Here is a 20,030-nt window from a genome sequence, read left to right as displayed (position 1 = left end):
AGATCCCTAGATCACTGGTAAAAATGTGATCTCTGGCTGTGTTCTCTGTAAGAGATTAGTGTTTGCAGGGGTGGGTGGAGAAGAGAAAAGTCCCTTCCCCAGAGAGACGGCCATCATGCCGCCTGGCAAGGGCCCCCAGAGAGGAACATGGAAGAGGAAAGATGAAGTCACACTCTCTCTGCTCGAGCAGCGACACCCGTCTTTCCTGCCCTTGACGCCCATGCTTCTAGCTCTCAGACCCTCTTGGTGGAATTATATGTATACAACCCATCTTCCTGGGCCCCCAGCTTGCAGGCTGCAGATCATGGGTCTTCTCAGTTCCATCCTTGGGTGAGCCAAGCCTTCATGATAAACCACTCTCGGAGTTCCCGTTGTGGCTCAGCAGGTTAAGAACCCCACTAGTATCCGTGAGGACGCAGGTTCCACCCCTGGCCTCCTTCAGTGGGCTAAGGATTCAGCGTTGCCGTGAGCTGTGGCTGTAGGTCAAAGATGCGGCTCGGCTCTGGCATGGCTGTGGCTGTGCTACAGGTCAGCAGCTACAGCTCCGATTGGACCCCTAGCCTGGGAACCTCCATACATTGTGGGTGCGGCCCTGAAAAGAAAAAATAAATCCCTCTCTCTAGCTCTCTGTGTTTCGTCGTGGTGCTGTTTCTCTGGAGAGCCCTTCCTTAACTCTATACCTGCTAAGCAATCACTCCCCACGCTCCCCCGCCCCTGTCTGCCATTCATCTGCGTTTGTCTCTGGATTTGCCTCTTCTGGACATTTCATGTCCATGGAATCCTGCAACACGTGGTCTTTTGTGTCTGGTTTCAGCTCCCTCCGCACCACGTTGTCAGCACCCATCCGCGCCGGGGCCTGGATCACGACTTCATCCCGTTTACTGCTGCCTCACCTTCCACTGGATCGTCAGATGCCCTCATGTGTGTCCTCCATCCTTAGCGGCTGCCCGGTAGGTGTCTCGGGCCCTAGTCCTGAGAGGCCTTCGGGAAGGGGAGTCACAGGGCAGTGGCTTCGTGTTACCTCCACGGTGGAGTTCCCTGTGTCTAGACAGCTCCTGGTGCAGAGTGAGGACTCGGCAGAAGTCTGTGAGACAGTGGATGGAGGAAGGAACTCGCGAGGCTCCTGGGGGTAACGGTGACAGCGTCTGCGCCCTAAACTCCTGGAGGGAAGGGGGGGCGCGGCAGCTGCTGGGACCACTGCCTTTGGGAGGAAAGAGCGCAGAGCTCTGGGGGGCGAGCGTGGAACTGGAGCCCAGCACGTGGACTCTGTCACTCACGTAGGAGGCGGAGTGAGCTTCCTGTTGCCGCTGTACAAAGCCCCACACACTCCATGGCAGCACCCCCCACCCTTTATCTTTTTAGGGCCACATTTGAGGCATATGGAGGTTCCCAGGCTAGGGGTCGAATCGGAGCGATAGCCACCGGCCTACCCCACAGCCACAGCCACGCAGGATCTGGAGCCCTGAGCCGCGTCTGTGACCTACACCATAGCTCACGGCAACGCCGGATCCTTAACCCACTGAGTGAGGCCAGGGATCGAACCCTCAACCTCATGGTTGCTAGTCGGATTCGTTTCCACTGAGCCACGACGGGAACTTCCAGCACCCCTTTCTTATCTTTTGGCTCTGGGGTCAGAAGTCTGACTTGAGTCTCACTGCACGAAAGCCAGGGTGTCCGGGGGCCTGTGCTCCTCCTGGTGCCTCCAGGGGAGAATCTGTTTCCTCGACTTTTCCAGTGTCACGAGGTGCCCACGTGCCTTGGCTCATGGCCCCTTCCTGCATCTTCAAAGCCAGCATGGCAGCACCTCTCCGACCCTCTTCCTCCATCTCACCTCTGTCTAAACACACCCAAGAGAGCCCCTCCCCTCTTAGGACTCCTGAGATGAGGCCGGGACCCCCTGGATAACGGAAGATAACACCCCTTCCTGTTACCCCATCTTAACTTCAGCCACCCCTGCAAAGTCCCTTTTCCACGTAAGGTAACGTGTTCCCGGAGCCCTGGGGTTAGGATGGGAGCATCTTTGGGGGTCATTATCCTGTCGGCCAGAGAAGCCCCTTGGCCTGAGCCTTGGTTTCCCCACAGGGGAAGGCAGGGCAAATGGTTCCCAAGGTCCTTCCTCAGTCTTGGGCCAGGCCATTGCAGCAGGAAGGAACAGAAGCTTCCAACTCGATGATGGGTTTCCGTCATCCTCCGAGCAGACGCTGGGAGCGCTCCCATCCGACAGATGCTCTCTCAGACCTTTCCTCCGTTTTCTTCCTGGTTCCTACTGCGGCTTCTGGAGGCATCCCCCTCTTCTTCTCAACCGTGAGAGACACGAGCTTCAGGGAAGTCAGGGGACGGTCCCAGGTGACCTGTCTCCAAAGCAGGGGCCCAAGCCCCCGTTGTCTGCCTGGCTCCGGAGCTGATGGAGTGCCCCCTGGTTTCCACTGGTGATTTGGGTGAAATGCAAATGCTTTAGGGCGTTTAAAATTCCAATGAATTGTAAATTTTGAATCGATCCTTTTAGGAAGCTGGAACGTGCCATGAATTTAGTCATTAATCTCCGAGTTTTGGAAACGGACTTCCTCAGAGGAAGTGGAGGGGAGGATTTGTAGATGAGGTTTTCATGGTTCCGTTCTTTGCTTCCTTCGGTTCTTTTTTTGGAGGATGTCACTGCAGAAAGAGAAACTAGAGAACAAGGTGCCACGTCGGCTCTTGCTAGAGCCGAAACATCTGTATCCGTATGTCCACAGCCCAAAGGCTGGCACACGCTGATCCTGCCCAGGGGCCCGGAAGATCCGCACACCTGTGCTCCTTCTGTGCCAAACAGGGAGCTCAGCAAGCCCCGGGCCGCGTGCAGTGAGCTTTTCTTCATAGCCCCGTCCTTCCCGCCACCTCAGGCTTCTTCTGAGCCCTGGAAGGGGAGGACAGGGAGCCCCGAGGCCCTTTGTGCTTGGAAATCTCCCTTTCTGTAGTTTGAAGGGTGTGGTTCAAGGGACCCAGCTCTCTGAGCAGAAGGCAGGATGATGCACACGTAACTGTGACTGGCTGGGGTCCAGGGCAGTACTTTCCTCCTGCTCAGCCTGGGAGAGCCACCCTCCTGCTGATGGAACCAGGGCTTCCTGGCACAATCCCAGGGTGGACTTGTCCTTCTGGGCCCCATTGCTGGAGCTCTGTAGGTCTCACATGGGACCTCAGTGGTCTCATCTGTAGAAGGAGTGCAATACACCCATTCTGCAGGTGTGTCTTCATTCAACAGATATGTACCAAGCATCCTGAGAGCTCCAGGGGCTGCGTGATACATGAGAAGTCGTTCCCGCCCTCCAGGAGCTCAGAGTCTAAGGAAAGAGGCACCCTGGCTGGCAGGCTGCTCCAGGGTAGCCTGGCACCAGCGGCCTTGGTGATTTCTCTGTTCATCAAGTGCTTCTTACAGGCTGCGTACGTGCCAGGAGCCGTGGGCGCTCACCAGCCAGGACTCCACGTGGAGCAGAGAGAACATCAGGGAAAATGTCAAACATCGCTTGTCGAGTGGTGAGCATATGTAAACCTTCTGAGTGATTTGGAAAATGGTTCCTGGAGAATCCACTTTGGCCTAAATAGTTTACTTGAAACTTGATAGCCAACAATCACATTGCAGATACAGCAAATGATTAATCCTCTTTGCGAACCCCCAGGCTCACGGACCATCGACTGTGCGTCAATCAAGTACCAGCCGAAGTCTCAACTATCAAGCGCACGGTGGCACCCAAAGGGGGCGGGGAACCTGGGTCACACACCAGCACCGGCCTAGCTCTGGGCACACGCAGGGCTGACTGGGTGGATCCCGGGCTGTAACTCTCCATCCAACCGCTGCCTTCAGTGCTCCTTGGAGCTGCACAGGGCTGTGTGCTGTGAGTCAGTGGACCTCGGCTCAGACCCAGGGCACGGGCGTTCTCAGAGACCCGCCGTCACGAGATCGCACAGCCCAAAGATCAAGAGGAAGTCAGCTAATTTCTGCCCTCTCTTCTTGGGCTTGGCTCTCACCGCAAAGGTGGCATCTTCTCCATTTGGAAGCTTGGTCCTTTTAGGAAGCCGGGCCGTGCAATTAATTTATTCATTCATTTAAAGGCTTTTGAAACGGATCCTCTCTGTTAAAAAAAAAAGAAGTGGCGGCGGAAGGGGGATGGACGAGGAGGGTGTTCTGGGTTGAATTGTGCCCCCCCCGCCCCCGAAAAACGATATGCGAAGAGCTAACTCCTAGTCCTTCCGATTGCAGCCTTATTTGGAAGTAGGGTCATTGCAGATGCAATTCGTTCCATTAAGGCGAGGTCACGCTGGGATTGGTGGGACCTGGAATCCAGTTTAACGGATGTCCTTGTGAGAAGGGAAAACACAGATGCAGGCAGGCCTGCCGTGTGAACGCAGAGACGCGAGCGAGGAGCCGAGTGACGGCAGAGCAGAGGTTAGGGGACCCCACTGCAGGCCCGCGAGCTGAGGGTGGCCGGCCACCCCCCGAAGCCAGAAGAGGCTCGGAAGGAGCCATCCCTGTGGGTTCCAGGAAGCAGAGCCCTGCCCACTGCTTGATTTCAGAGATCCGGCCTCCAGAACTTGGAGACAATGCATTTCTGTTGCTTTAAGGTACTCGGCCTCAGGCCTTTGGTAGGACAGCCCCAGGCCACTAACGCAGAGGGGACCCTCGGCATCCCCACCAGGGCCTGCCAGCCTTCGGGGGCCTGGTCCAGATCCGTGGTCCTGCCCACCCTTTCTCTGGCTTCCTCCTCACTTTGCTCTGGGCGTAAGACCCCTGCAGCCCCCCACACCATGAGAGTTCTCGGGCCCGTCCAGGGCATGGGTTCTGGAGCAGAGGCACCTGCCGAAGCCAGAGCTGGTCTCGGTTATCCGTTCATCCACTGTGCCCACCCCCCCCCCCCACCACTGGCAGCAGGGCTTCACCAGGCACTGGGGAGCCCGGCCTTTAGCCCGAGGCTCATTAGCACTTCCTGCATCTGGTTCTGAGCTTTGCTTTCCTTTGCCAAAGAACAGAAGTAAAGTCGCTTGCTGACCTGCCAGGTCCAGACTCAGAGCTTGCCACGTCGCTCCAATCAGCCTCCTTCCTGCTTGCCCTTCCTGGGCACCTGTCCCACACCCGCTGGGCCCTGGCCTCCCTGTCCCCTCTCCCCTAGGCCCGGAGGGGCCTCCTAACAGGGCCTCCTCCTCCTCTGCATGAGATCAAAGCCAAACCTCAGGGACCTACTTCTACTGTGGCCCAGGCCACAAGACACCCACTCATTTCCAGAAACAAGCCTTCTGTCTATTCTCTCATGAAGGTAACGGGCAGCTCGCCGTGGTAACTGCTGTCCAAGTGAAAGGACCGTGCTGGGTGACGTCAGGAGCCCCTCAGGCGGGGGGCGCATGGCGCAAATGCTGTCCTTCCCAGAGGCTTCCCTGCTCCCTTGGAGGGACAAAGGCAGCTGAGGATGCCATTTATCTCCTGCAAATGTGGGCATTTCCTACGAAAGCACAATTCTAACTTTGATAGTGCAATTTTAATTAATATACAGTCTGTATTTAAATGTGTCAAGGAGTTTCCTTTGTGGCTCACCGGGTTAAGAACCTGACTTGTATCCATGAACACTTGGGTTCGATCCCTGGCCTTTGTCAGTGGGTTAAGGATCCAGCGTTGCCATGGGCTGTGGTGTAGGCCACAGATGCGGCTTGGATCCTGCATGACTGTGGCAGTGGCATAGGCCAGCAGCCACAGCACCGATTCGACCCCTAACCCAGGAACTTCTACATTTTTAGGGTGCAGCCCTAAAAAGAAAAAAAGAAATTACCGAAGTGTTCCCGAAATATCCTTTACTTTTATTTACATATATTTTTACATATAAATATATATGTATATTATTATATAGCATATTTTATGATATATTGAATTATGCCGTATTAGTTAAATTAAAATTTAAATATTAAAGTATATAACAGAGTTCCTGTCGTGGCTCAGTGGTTAATGAATCCGACTAGGAACCATGAGGTTGCAGGTTCGATCCCTGGCCTTGCTCAGTGGGTTAAGGATCCGGCGTTGCTGTGGCTGTGGTGTAGGCTGGCGGCTGCAGCTCCGATTTGACCCCTGGCCTGGGAACCTCCATATGCCACGGGAGTGGCCCAAGAAATGGCAGAAAGACAAAAAAAATAATAAATAAATAAATAAAAATTAAAAATAAAGTATATAACATAAAGATATAGCATATGAAAACGTATAATATAAAACAATAAAATGTAAATTAAAATACACAAATTAATATATCGTATGAAAGTATATTCAAATACATTACATGAAAATATAGAAATCTAGTCTTTCCTAATTCCCAAGCGCTGCCACAAGAAGGGAGTGTGCCCAGAGTGGTGGACAGCAGAGGAGAAAATGATGGATCTGTCCTGTGCAATCCTGGGGGGCTTCCCAGGGGAGGTGACCTTGGACCTATGTCTTAGCATACACAGGGGTTCTGGAGTGGGGTGGCTGTCGGGGGTGGAGCCTCCCAAGCAGAGGGACGTGAGCAGACTCTGATCTAGCTCTGGAGTTGTGCACGAGAGAGAGGCAGCCCCCGTCCCAGGCTGCTGACAGCACAGGGAGAGGAGGCCAGGAGAGCCTCCAGGAGTCTGTATGCAAGGCGAGGGCGGGATGGGGTGGCCTGGAGGGTAGGGGAGTGTGGGACTCCGGAAGGCTGTTCAGGGAGGGAGCTTGGCCTTTGTCCTCTGGAGGACGGGCACCACTCTGGGGTTTGGAGGGTTGGGGGACCGTGTCCAGGGTGGGGCCTTAGATCCCCCTGGAGGCAGCAGAGGGGTAGGAGAGAGGCATTCTGCCCTTGGCCAGGGTGAGCTCTGGAAATCAGCCAAATCTGCCCCAGAGGCATCTCTCTCTGCCTCAGAAATTGGGGAGAGGCCAAATTTTGGGGTGCATGGTGGGAGTTCAGGTTCCAGAGGCTGCGCGCCGCCAGGGGGCGCCAGTGTGCTCGGGAGCAGGGCTGGGGACCGGGGATCTGACACCGGCCAGGGGCAGGGGTGGCGGCCGAGCCCCTGTCCCTCTCAAGGTGTGACAACATGGCAGCCAGCCCTCTTCCCTGGAGCCGCGTCCCCGGGGCAGCTGGTTTCCAGGCCGGACTGGAGGGTGTCCTTGACCTTTTGTCTGTGGCCCGGAAAACTTGGCCTTGGGACCGAGAATCTCCTCCCTTCCCCTCTTCCAGACCCATGGCCTTCCTCCCTCATTTCCTCTCTTGACTTCCTCTGGGACCTGGGACCACCCCTGGGAGCTGCTTTGCCAGGATGGACTCCGTCGGGGGTCCCTGCCACCCCCTCCTGGGACACGCTTGCCCTCACCCCTCATTCACCCCTCCTCCATTCTGGAGGGACAGGGGGCGCTGGGAACAGGACACCCCATGTTCCCTCCCCAGCTCAGTCCGCCTCCAGCGACGCCCAAGTGTGTGGGTGTGGAAGGCGGGCTGGCCGAGTTCCCGCCTCCTCCCGCCCAGGCCCCCGCCCCCTCCAGCCTCCTCCCATCTAGACGCGGGGTTGGCCAACCATGGCATCCACCCGCCCTCTGGTTTGGGGAGCAAGCGTTATTGGCGCATAGCTACGCCTGTCCATACGCGGTGACACACGGTGGCTCTGGCTCGTGGCAGAGTTGAGTAGTTGCCACAGGAACCACGGGACCCTGGGCACCTCAGATACGTACCAGCTGGCCCCACGCAGGGAAAGCAGGCCAGGCTCCCGTTGCCCATCTCAACTTCGCCTTGTGTCTCTGCCTCCCGCCAGGAGGGACCTCAGACACCCAGACGTGTCCTCCCCTCGGTCCAGAAGCCCCTGGTCTCTGTGGCCCAGCTCCCGTTTGCCCACAGGGTGCAGATCTGGGTCAGGCGCCCCCTGGAGTCTGTCTTCACACCCCCCCAACCTGCCCTTTCCCTGGATGCTGCTCCCTGAGACAGGATGCTCCTTGCCCGTGGGCGTGGCTGGGGCCGGCAAGTGGAGGGGTCCTCCTTGACTACTCAGAGGGGGGATGCTCTGTGTTTGCGGGAGGTCCCCAGAAGGGTCGGAGGCCCCTTTGGTGGGAAGAGCCCATCCCGCTCTGGGCAGAGCAGGTTCTTCAGCACAGAGCCCCCAAATTAGCTCCAAGACCCCATCTATGTCCCCTGGGCCTGAGCTCAGACTAATCCCAGGGGCTGCGAGGACACAGCACAGAAGGGAAGGCCCAGGACTGGCCAGGGAGCCAGATGGAGGGGGCTGGGGACATCCCGCAGCATCCCTCTGCCACGCGGTTGGAGGTCCTTAGCCCCTTGGCGAGGAGAGAGAGTGTTTACGCGGAAACCTCCGGCTCGATGCCTAAAGATCGATCCAGTCGATACGCGCGGTTCATGGGGCTGGTGCGGCTGCAGCTGAGCATGGGCCTTCACCTGTGTTCTTTTATGTTTGGGGCCCCAGGGGTGCTGGCCACCGCGGGACCCCGGATGGTGGGCTCCCACTGCCCGATGGCTCCGTCTGAGATGGGAGTGCCCAGATGGATGGACCCTTGGCCCAGCCGGGCCTCCTCTGTGCCAGGGAGAGAGAAAAGCCACTGTGAGCCCCGGGGAAGAGACACACTGCTGTCGCCAGATCAGTAAATAAAAGTACAGATGCTCGGTTATGTTTGACTCTCCAATAAACAGCCAATCATCTCTTTGTGTAAGTATATCCCAAATATTGCATGTTTATCAGAAACTCACATGGAACTCTTGCATTTTATCGGGCAACCCGACAAGAAAGGCTCAGTTCTGACCGTGACATTGGCCATGTGGGAGCCCTTCTGCGGTGGGAGAACAGCGCCCTCCCACCTTCCCCCACCCCCGCCTGCTGGCTGCCCCCACTGTCACCTTGGCCATGACAGGACCGCTTGGCCTCTCATTCACAAGTGCTTTTCTCTGCGGGGCATTCTCTTTCCTGAAATAGCAGCTCTTGAAAATGTGCTGAGCTGGGGGCCCTGGGCCCAGTCCCCGGCCCCCAGGGAGCCTGTGTCCCCATGGTCCCGGGGAGGGGCTCCTCTTTCCTGTAGCTCCCCCTTCGAAACAAAAGGCTTGAGCTTCTGGCTCTGGTCCCTTCCCACTGCGGCTGTGGCAGTGGATGCACGGTCCTACCCCAGAGGGGCCTCAAGGGTCCCCTCCACGGGGGGATCTGAGGGCTACAATGCCAGGGCTCCCAGGCCCTCAAGTCCCAAGTTCACCAGCTGTCTGTTATGAAGACCCACCAGCTGGGCCAACCCAGATGCAGCAGCCTAGGTCTGGGCAGGCAGCAGAAGCCACCAGGAGATGCTGGCAGATGGGAGGGGGCCCTGGGTGGGTGTGGCGAGGGGCTGGTCCATCCCCTGGCGGACAGTACAGGTAGTTGAAGGGGGCTGGTTCCTCCCCTTCTCCGGCTGGTGGAGGGCGTTGGGCACCATCTTGGTAGGTCCTCAGGTCTCAGGTCAGAAGATCTGCCATTTTTTAGAGGGGCCACAGGGCTCGGGCCCCCCATCAAGAGGGGGGACAATGGCCTTGGCCACTCTGGGGCCCTGTGGGCCAGCTCACTGTCCACTCCAACCCCAGGCCCTTGGGCACCCAGGATGGCCACTGGGGGGCAGTGTGAGCCAGGACACCTGGCAGGGATCCACCCGAGATGCACCCGCCTGCCCTGCCCGAGGGCAACGACACCCTGGGCTGATGAGAAGCCCCTCTCGGTGGTCAGCCCAGGACCCCGCTGTCCTGCCTTGGGGGCCTTCGGGCCAGGGCTCTGCCTGGGCACTGGGGATTTTCCTCATATGGGTGATCACAGCCCCTCCTTCTTATACACAATCACGCACACTGACACATGCACACCCACACACGTGTGCAACCCCCCCATCACACACGCTTTGCACACGCACCGGCCGGGGTGGGGAGCAGGTGCGGGTGTGGTTGCAGAGGCACCAAATACTCTCCTGGGAATGCCGGGACTGTGACCTTTCCTTTTGCTTCTTCCCTTCTCAGCAGCCTACCCCGGGGGGGTCCTGGCGAGGGTCCTAGGAGCTGATGGGGGAGCCGCCCCCTTGTCAAGGCCACTGGCAGGTCCTGCCTTTCCGGGAAGCCCCTTGCCAAGCCAGTCTGTGCCTTCTGGGTCCTGGGCTCCTGCCCCCTCCTGGCTTGGACCCCTGCCACAGCACCTTCCTCAAGGCTAAGCCCACCCTTGCAGGAGTCTGTTCCCCTGATGGTCCCACCCAGATCCAGGATGTTGAGTCCAGACAAACATGGTCGCAGCTTCCACAAACAGACATGTGCCTGCCTGGTGGGCCCTCATTTGGAGCCAGGGGCCAGGGTCCGAGGGGGTGAGTGGTGGAGGTCAGGCCTTGTTCAGATCCCCCCAGGTGGGGGCCGTGGATCGCAGCCCCTCCTCTTCTCTTCTCTACGTGGCACCTGCTACCCCCCCACCCCCAGGGCTGCAGTAAAGAACTGTTTTGCATAAAGCACGCAACTGGGGTGGGTGTTCAAGTCTGCTGGCCCCAGGGAGGGGGAGGCAAGGTCCCCGGGGACCCCTACTGCTCTCAGGCTAAGGGGGTCTTTTCGGCCCCGCCCGGCCCTGAATTCTTCATGCAGTAACCCAGACCCGTGTTTTCTTTCAAGACGCCACTCTGAGCTCCGCCGTCCGGAGACACTGTTGATGCGATGTTTTCAATTTTCCCAGGCCTCTGCCTGGCAGGAGCCTCCCCAGGGCTCCGATCCTTGGCCATCAATCTTTTCCATCAAGATTCAGTCCCCATTCTGGGTGGGCTCAGAGAGGAGGGGGGCCTCCATGGCTCAGCACGGGTGGGCGGGGAGGGTAGGGGGTGGGCGAGGGGCTCCCCCCCCACAAGATATGCCCATCAGGTACCTTCGCTAGCAGCCGCCCCCCTCCCTGCCCCTGGGGCGGGAGCCAGAAGGCGCTGGAAGAAGCTGTGTGGGTGGGGAGGGCCAGGGGGGGAGTGTGGGCTCCGGAGACCTCACATCCCCTTGGGAGGCGGGCTTTCAGGGAGCCCTTGAGGACAGGGGCGCAATGCGGCTATCATTTTGCCGCAGCTCCAAAAAGTGTCGCAGCTCCAAAAAGTGCCACAGCTCTCCTGGGCTTTGCAAGCTCTGCTCTCCAGATGCCAATATTTTTTGACAGTGAGACGCAGCTTTTCCCAGATCCGGCTACTGTGGCTGAGAAGGCTGCTCTACGAGGGCTTAGAACAGCCCCCGGAGCTGTGACAAGCATGCACATTAATCACTGGTGATGGCTTGGGGAGGGACTGGGCTCCCATTACACAGGGCTCTCATGTGCTGTGCGTGCAGGCATGTGTGCATGTGTGTGATCCCGTGTGCACACGGGTGCGAGTGCTCACAGTATGTGTGAGCGTGTGTGCTTTGTGTGTGCATATGACCGTGAGTGCATGCGTGCGTGTGTGAATGCATGCCTGTGTGCATGGGTGCATGTGCCCTCGAGTGTGTGCACGCGTGGGCAGGCGCTCACGAGTGTGTGTGCTAGCACGCGTATGTGTGAGCAGGCCTGCACACGTGCACTGCACCCACCTGCTGGCAGCATGTCACAGAGCAGTCCATGTTGCCTGAAAGGCCTGTTGAGCTCCAACAAGGATGGTTTTGAAAGTTTCTAGTCCCTTCCTTCTCAGCAGCCAAGCTGTGCCTCCATGGACTTGGCCATTTCCGCTCCATGGTGGCCCCGGTGGCGATGTTTACAGGCCCCACGGGGAGACTGGTGGCTCAGGGTGGCGTTTTTCCCATTGCTGACAGGTTGGATGGCAGAAACCTCTGCTCGTCTGCACTTTTCCTCCTGGCCCCAAAGCCTCTAACCAAGGCAAGTGACACTCAATCATCATTATAAACTAGCCTCATGTTTCTGCGGGCTCTCCGCTCAGGGGACCATCGCCTCGTTAGAAGCAGGGGAATGGGTGCGCCGGTGCACGTCCTGCCTGCGTGAAAGCCTGGAGCACCACCATCGTGCTGTGTGACCTAAGACCTGCCGCCCACCCTCTCTTGGCTTTTTGCTCGCCCAGAATGAAGGCCTGGAGCCAGGCAACCCTTTGGGCTCCAAGTCCATGAGTCAAAAATTCCCTCCGAGGGTGAGTCCATGTGTCCTCCCTCTAAAGATAGCATCCAACCCACGTTCTGAGCATCAGATGCTGTGTCTTTGGAAGACGGAGAGATGAGGGGAAAGAAAGGGTCTGATCCTGGGACCTGTGGGCCATGTGGGATTTGGGGGGCGGGGTGGGTTGGTTGGGTCCTTTCTGTGCCTGCCATGTAAGATTTACTCAAACCCTCTGTTCTTTGAAGGCTTACATCAGCGTATGGGTAAGATCTAGCAAAAATGAGTGAAGTGCGAACACACAGAAGTTTCCAGGCCAGCAGAAATAGAAAGGACCATTGGAATCGAATTACAAGGAGAAAAGCAGACCAAAAGTGTACAGGCCAGTAGGTCCTGATTGGAGTCCTCGCTTTGGCTCTAAGATTCCCGGCAGCCAGAGTGAAGAGGGAAAAAAGATCCGTTCCATTGTCCTCCCTGTCCCTTAGGGTAAGCCGTCCCACCTCTCTTCCCATCAAGTCTCTCAGGGATCACGAGATCCCTGAGAGGACCACTCCCCCATCCCAAGGGTTGGACAGAGCAGTGGCTCTGCACACCTGGGTCAGGAAAGCCTCTGTCAATGGTGGGGCCTGGGCAGTGCTCTGCAAAACTTAAAGATTGTCCCTCGGGACTTAGTGGCACTCCTGGGGTGCACCGGACCCTGGAACCAGGGCTCTTTGACTCTCTGAAGATGGCACGTGAGGAGGATCTTGGCACCGCCAGCCATGGGCAAGTGCCTTGGGGGCCCAGGCCCAGCCACGGCTTCAGTGGGAAGGGAGCAGCCCCGCCTCAGGCAGAGGGCATCCGCAGTCATGGGTGGGGGTTTTGGGGGTGGATCTGGGGACGGAGCTCTACGGCTCAGCTCAGCCTCAGAAGGGGAGCGGCAAAGGTAAATAGATTGCCCCCCAATAGTGAGGGGGACCACTGGGGGGCAAGGAACGGCTGGGCCCTGGGGGATGGGGGACGGAGGAAGGGGGCACATTCATCTATGCCTTCTGGGGGTGCTGGAGAGGGGCTGCCCACAGCACATGGGGTAGGGAGCATTCCAGACAAGACAGAGAAGGCACTGTGCCTGAAAGGCTGGGGGATGCTGAGGGTGGGCGGGGCTCAGAACCAGTGGGGAGGGGGGTTGTGGGCCTGGCTGAGGGGTCCTCAGACTCTAGCACTTGAACCCCGAGGTCCATGCGTGTATTCTTGGAGACCTGTGAGTCCCCAAGGTAGAGAGTCAATACTGACGTCAAATCAGCAGTGGCTGACTCACCAATTCACTCGGAACGAGGGGGGGTGATTTTATTTACCAGAAGTTCTTCATGGATTTTTCCTTTAGAGAAAGAGAGATTAAAAAAAGGAAAAAAACCAACAGACTGAAATAAGCTTCCTGAGCTGCGTGTGCCTCTGCAAGGAGCTGGGGAGGGGGGCTCCTGGAAGGGGGTCCCGAGGCCATCCCAGAGTGGCAGGGGCAGTGGGGGGACTCCATGGGGAGGGCGGGGCACCGGGGGGGCACAGGGCGAGTAGAAGACGGGAGGTCTCCAGGACTGTCCCCCCATTTGCCCAGGGCACATCCTCACTGTCCTACCATGCCAGCCCGAGCGTCCCCTCCTCCAGGCAGCCTTCACAGACTGCCCACCAGTCCTCATGGCCCGCGAGATGGCCTGTCCTCTAAACTGGGAAGGTGCGGCCTGGGCCCCTGCCCGACGCTGGCAGGCAGGAGGCACTCAAGAAACCACGATGGGTGCCGAGGGTCCTGGGTGTGGGGACAGGCAGGAGGTGGCAACATCACACATAGGGACATAGGACCGCCCTCCTTGGACCTCCCTAGATCCTAGACTGGGGGAGGAAAAGAGCCGTCCCCAGCTGCCACTCCTTGGAAGGCCCACGCTGGGAACCAGGAGCCCCCCCGAGAAGGCACAGCCCAGACCCTTCTCAGGCTGTAGACGCCGAAATGCTGGTTCCTGCCAAACCGGACCCCACCGCGTGTAGGGGGCCCGCACAGGGCTCTCTCACATCCCACACGGCACCAGGCACCAGCAGCGGTTGGGGGGGGTCCGCAGGCTCTGGCCTGGGCACAGCTGGTGGCTTATTTCTGGGGGGGGGGGTGCGGGGGGGAGCATTGTGATCAGAGTGGGCGTCTGGAGGCGCACTGCGTGTGCGGGTCCCCTGCTCACGGATGTGGGGGGAAGTCCCAGTGCTGAGCTCAGACTGGAGCCCCCCATCTTCCCAGTGCTCTCGCTGGAGCCCCCACGGAGCCAAGTCCAGTGCAGTGGAGGGAACCGGCAGGTGGGGCTGGAGGAACGCGCCTGGGGGTGCGTGGGTCTGGGGACCGGCCTGCGGAGGACAGACTGGCAGGACACCCGGGGCAGGAGCCCACACCTCCCTGAGGCTGCGTGTCTGGGTGGGAGGAGGAGGGGCGGGGGTGCAGCAGGACACAGAGGGGACGAGAGGACAGAGGCCGTCTGGGCCACCTTCCTGCGAGCCTGGGCTCTGTCCCACGGGCAGCTGGAAAGTCCCAGCAAGGATTAACATGCCTGGATTTGCCCTCCTCGTGTTTGTCTCTCCCCACACCGAGGCCCCTGTTGGGTCCGCTCTAATTGGTTTCTGTCTGGCTGTAGCAGAGAACAAATTGATTCCCCTCCAGCTGTTTCTGCAGCGTCTGTCCCGGCTCAGCCCCAGGGCACCTGCTGTGCCCCTCACAGCTTCTCCTCTTCTCTGGGAACACAGAAGAAGGGGTCTGCGGGTGAGGGAGGGGTCCTGGTCCAGCGTCCTCGCCCGGGCCCCAGGCCCCAGAGCTGGACCTGCCCCCCGCCCCCCCAACCCACATCCACCTGTGCCTGAGCCTCTGGAGGCAGCGGCTGCAGGTCAGAAACCTCACCTTTGCGCAGAAGGCGGGGTCTTCACCCCTCAGGTGTTCTCCCTCCTGAAGCTGCCCAGGCACCCTTCCTCACTGAAAACCTGGGCACGTTGTCATCCTTGGGCTGAAACCCTTCCCTTGATGCTGTTTGCCTTCAGCCTAAAAATCCAGACTCTCATCTCTCACGGCTCAGCACTTTAAGGGGAGAGCGTCCGCCGTGCCCACATCTTTCCAGACGCACCGCAGGTATCCTGGCCCCTGGGCCTTTGCACACGCCGTGCCCTCAGCCAAGCACGCCTGCATGTGCCCCTTCCACCCTCACCGCCTGACCTCGTGACAGTAGGTCCTTGTCCCTCTGGACTCACCTCTTTGTCCCAGCTCCTCTAGGAGGGACTTCTGCCCTCTCCACCCTCACAGCTCCCGCCGTCCACGCCCCGCCCCCCCCCCAGCCCAAACCCTGTGTTTGTCCCTGTTGGGACACCCCAGAACATTCTGAGTGAAAACATTCAGAAAACACTGGTCTGGCCCCTCCTCTCACCAGGCACGCGTACTGCATGTCTCTGTATCCACCCTGCTTGTGCGGGACCAGCCACGGGGCTGGAGCTATAACAGGTGCGCAGTGTTGGAGGAGGACACGCGCAGACAGGTGGATGGACGGGTGTGTAACTGGGATACGCCCAGGGCCCCAGGTGTCCCCGGCTGACACTGAATCCCAGACACAGCCACAGCTGTCCAGCAACCAAAGAATTTTCAAAAGGGGTCCCAGTCTTTGCTGGCGTCTTTAGAAACCATACTTCAGAGATACAGTTCACAGCCTCGGCCAGGCCGGTCTAAACCTCCCCTCTCCCTCCCCGGTCCCTCCGCTTTCTCCTTCCTCCTCCCGGCACTTGCAAAACCTCCTCCCTGCTCAGCACACAGGCTCTCTCTCCCCGACAGCCCCCCTGCCCTGGCTTTTTCTGACGGGCTAGATTCAGCCTGGCTTCTTTTTTGTTTCCTTTCTGTATTGCCCATTCTCCATATTTCTCCACAACAAAGGAAAGGCCTGGAACTCACCCAGGCAGTAAGAATCGCCCCTCCTCCCCCCAGACCCCCTCTTTGTGCCCTCTCTCCCCAAATCTGCATCATAAAAAAGCTGGAAACCCAGCTGGCAAATAGAGCGGTCTCCTGGGGGAGAGGTGGGGGGAGCGAGGGTGACCGGGAGCCTGCAAGGTCAGAATTCTCTTTCTTTGGTGGGGCGCTGGGGACATTCACATGTTAATAAATCATATTCCCACCATTCCCGCCCCCGAATCGAGGAAACCTTTCTACAAACTGCATTTTAACCTTACACAATCGCCCTGTGGACAATTCGACACACAAGGAGACTGGGGGGGGGGGGGGGCGCGGGGGGACGAAGCCTGCTGCCTGGAGGGGATTGTTAACTGGGATGTCCACGCAGCCTGCTGTTTTTACGTCCTTGCTGTTTCCCTGCTCCGGGCTCCAAGCGAACCCTGGGTCCTGTGGAATCATAAGAATTTGCAGCCAAGAAAGGCGCGTAGGAAAATGCAGTGGGGACTTGCTAAGCCGTCTGGTTTGTTCCCTTAAGCAGAGTCTGTGCTCTCCCTACAAGCACTGACTGTCTAATTTGAGCCTGATAGCGATTCGCGGAACTGTTTACGAAAGTTCCCTGTAAGCTTACTGCGGAAAATGGACTTGGGGATATTTGGTTTCTGCATGTTCCAGAAGTTTCCAGGAGGCTCAGGCAGGGACAGGGTGAGCCGCGGGGGTCGGGGGCAGCGCTTCACAGGAAGGCTCAGGTTGTGCCCAGGGACCTGGGTCAGCAGATGGGCCTCAGGTCTGGGTGCCCTGGACGCAGCAGGGGGTGTCCTCTCCTGGGAGCTGCCCTGATTTTTAAGGTCCACGGCTGCCTGGGTTTCAAAGATGAAGCTTGGTTGGTTGGTTTTTTGTCTTTTGGGTTTTTTGGGTAGGTTTTTTTTTTTTTTTTTTTTTTTTGGTCTTTTGAAGGCCACATTCACGGGGCATATGGAAATTCACCAGGCTAGGGGGCAAATCAGAGCTGTCACAGCAATGCCAGTTCCTTAACTACTGAGTGAGGCCAGGGTTGGAACACGTGTCCTCATGGATACTGGCCAGGTTTGTTACTGCTGAGCCACAACGGGAACTCCCTGTTGGTTGGTTTTCTGTGTCCTTCAGAATTTGTGGGTTGGGGATAAAGAGGAGGGCACATTTTTTTTTGATGTTTTAGAGAAGTAGATTTCCTGTTGTGGCTCAGGGGGTTAAGAATCGAACATAGCGTCTGTGAGGATACGGGTTCGGTCCCTGGCCTTGCTCCGTGGGGTAAGGATCCGGCGTTGCCGTGAGCTGTGGTGTAAGTAGGTTGTAGACGCAGCTCGGACCTGGCGTGGCTGTGGCTGGGGTGGAGGCCGGCAGCTGCAGCTCCGATTCCACCCCTAGCCTGGGAACCTCCATATGCTGAGGGTGTAGCCCTGAAAAGAAAAAAAAATAAAGTTTTAGAGAAGTGTTGGAACAGCTTTCGGAAATTGTTCTGGTGCAACGGATTTGGAGAACTATCCACAGGCTGGGGTCAAAACGTCCAAAGAAGGAGCAGCCCCCTCTCTTATTTCCAATCATCCCCTGGTCTGGGGCCAGCACCTCATGATGCCCCGAAGGACTTTGGGGTACACCCTGGCCCCTGGCAGATACGACCGTGGTGATGGAGGGGTGGGGAGCAGGGAGGAGACCGGGAGACACCTGTGACACTGGGACATGGCTGTGCTGTGCCCTGAGCCCGCTCCAGTAATGGGACAGTGATTGTCGCCTCTCCTAAGAGTCACCCCCCGTCACACGTCACAGCCCAGGAGGGAGCACAGACTGGCATGGAAGGTTCTGAGGCTGAGCTGATGCAGTGGGGGACCATGGCTCCTGGGAGGCAGCGCCCCAAGAGGACGGAGGCGGAGGGAGGGGACCTCCCAGGAGCTCAGCTCGGAGACTCTGCTCGTGTCCAGCACAGCTGATGAGCTGTCAGATGCTTTGTCCTGACCTGTGTGACGGGCGTTCGGCTCTCTAGAGGCCTGATCGGACCCAGGCTCTCCGCAGGAAAGATGCATGTTCTCATTGGATCTGAGTCCTAGGCTTCGTAGAATAAAGCTTTGTAAACCCCGGGAGCGTGTACATGTATTCATTAAGGCTTCGAGGGGGCTCGGGGCCCGCGTGGTATCTGAGCAGCCCCGTCAATGGTCAGTTCTTCCGTCCAGGCTCCTCCTGGCCTTGGGGGAGCGGCGGGCCCTTCTCACAAGGGGGCAGCTTTCAGGGAGCCTACCCTTGAAATGAGGTCTCTGCAGGGAAGCTGATTACATTAAGGTTTGGGTCGGAGCAGGAATGTCACCTTCTCTGTTAGACCTACGCAACTGGCCTATATATTTTTTATTGTTTTAAAGTTAATTTAATTTAATTTAATTTTTTTTCCTTTTTAGGGCCACCACCTGCAGCATATGAGGGTCCCAGGCTAGGGGTCAAATCAAAGCTGCAGCTGCCGGCCTACACCCCAGCCACAGCCACAGCCACACAGGATCCAAGCTGCGTCTGCGGCCTACACCAGAGCTCATGGCCACACTGGATCCTTAACCCGAGGAGGGAGGCCAGGGATTGAACCCATATCCTCACGCATACTAGCTGGGCCTGCTGAGCCACAACAGGAGCTCTCTGACGGTCCGATTTAAACTGTGCCTCCTCTGCTCCCCGCTCCCCCTAAACCTTCCACTGTTTACTTCTTCCGGCAGCACTTTCGCTCCCTTTAACAGGCTTGTCATGTGCTGAATCGCATCTCCCAATCCTCAGGCTGAAGCCCTCGATTCCCGTGCCTTGACTGTATTTGGAAATAGAGCCTTTAAAGAGGTGATTATGGTGAAATGAGATCCTCCGGGTGCCCCCTAATCCCTGCAACCGGGGTCCCGTAAGACGAGGCGATCCGGGCCCACGCGCGGGACGGAAAGGCCGTGTGAGGACACGGGGAGGAGGCGGCTGCCTGGGAGCCGGAGCGAGGCCTCCTGAGAACCCCCCGCCCGGACCCCTGGGATTCTGACTCACAGCCTCCAGGATTATCAGAAAATGCATTTCTGTTGTTCAAGCCCCCCGTCTGTGGTGTTTATTAGGGGCCGTCTGAGCAAACCAATGTCAAACGAAGCACCATTTACTGATTTCTTGGGTTTATTTTTCACTTTCTGACCACCACGGCTCTCCCCGAGGGCAGAGATGCTGGATTCGGTCCCCTGACGCATCCTCAACGTACTGAAGCCCGCCTGACATGCGATAATCTTTGGCACTTAGTAAATATTTGACATTCAGCAAATATTTGATGAACTTTCGCCTCCGGCCAAGATGGGAAAACAGCAGCAAGGTGTGCCCTCCTGCCGGAAACGGAGAAAAGTCTGGACGAGGTACAGCGATCGAGAGTTTTCAGACATCGGATGCCAAGGAGTTCGCGACAGTGACCCCGAGACAGGAGAGACACCAGGAGCCCGAGATGGCGCGATGGCACCGGCTTAGGGCCTGCAGGGAGTTTCCAGACCACGGTACCGGGACGGCGAGCCCAGGCAGAGCTTGGGGGTCTTCCAGGGTTGAGGAGAGGGACCTGCGTGTTTGAGGGGCCAAAGCAGCTGGAGTCCAGAGGCACAGCAACGAAGAAGAGAGGGCTGCTCAGAGGGGATGTTCGGACACCTGCAGAGGGCCCTCCTGGGCCGTTCAGTGGAGGACCAGTCAGCCGTGTGTGAGCGCACTACCCCAGGCAGGAAAGAACCCAGGATAACAGCATCTGGTCACTCGGGGCTGGCACCAGCACCTCTTCCCGCACCTGGGGCTGCCACGTCTCACAGCTCACGGGCGCGGGGGTAGAGGACACAGGAGGACAATGGCACAGGAGAAGGGCAAGAGGAACCCCGAGATCGATTTATTTACTTATTTGTCTTTTGTCTTTTTAGGGCTGCCCCTGCGGCATATGGAGGTTCCCAGGCTAGGAGTTGAATTGGAGCTGTAGCCACCGGCCTCCACCCCAGCCACAACCATGCCAGATCCAAGCCATGTCTGAGACCTACACCAC

Source organism: Sus scrofa, unplaced genomic scaffold (assembly GCF_000003025.6).
Source record: "Sus scrofa isolate TJ Tabasco breed Duroc unplaced genomic scaffold, Sscrofa11.1 Contig1914, whole genome shotgun sequence".
Taxonomy (NCBI): domain Eukaryota; kingdom Metazoa; phylum Chordata; class Mammalia; order Artiodactyla; family Suidae; genus Sus; species Sus scrofa.
This window is presented reverse-complemented; position numbering follows the sequence as displayed.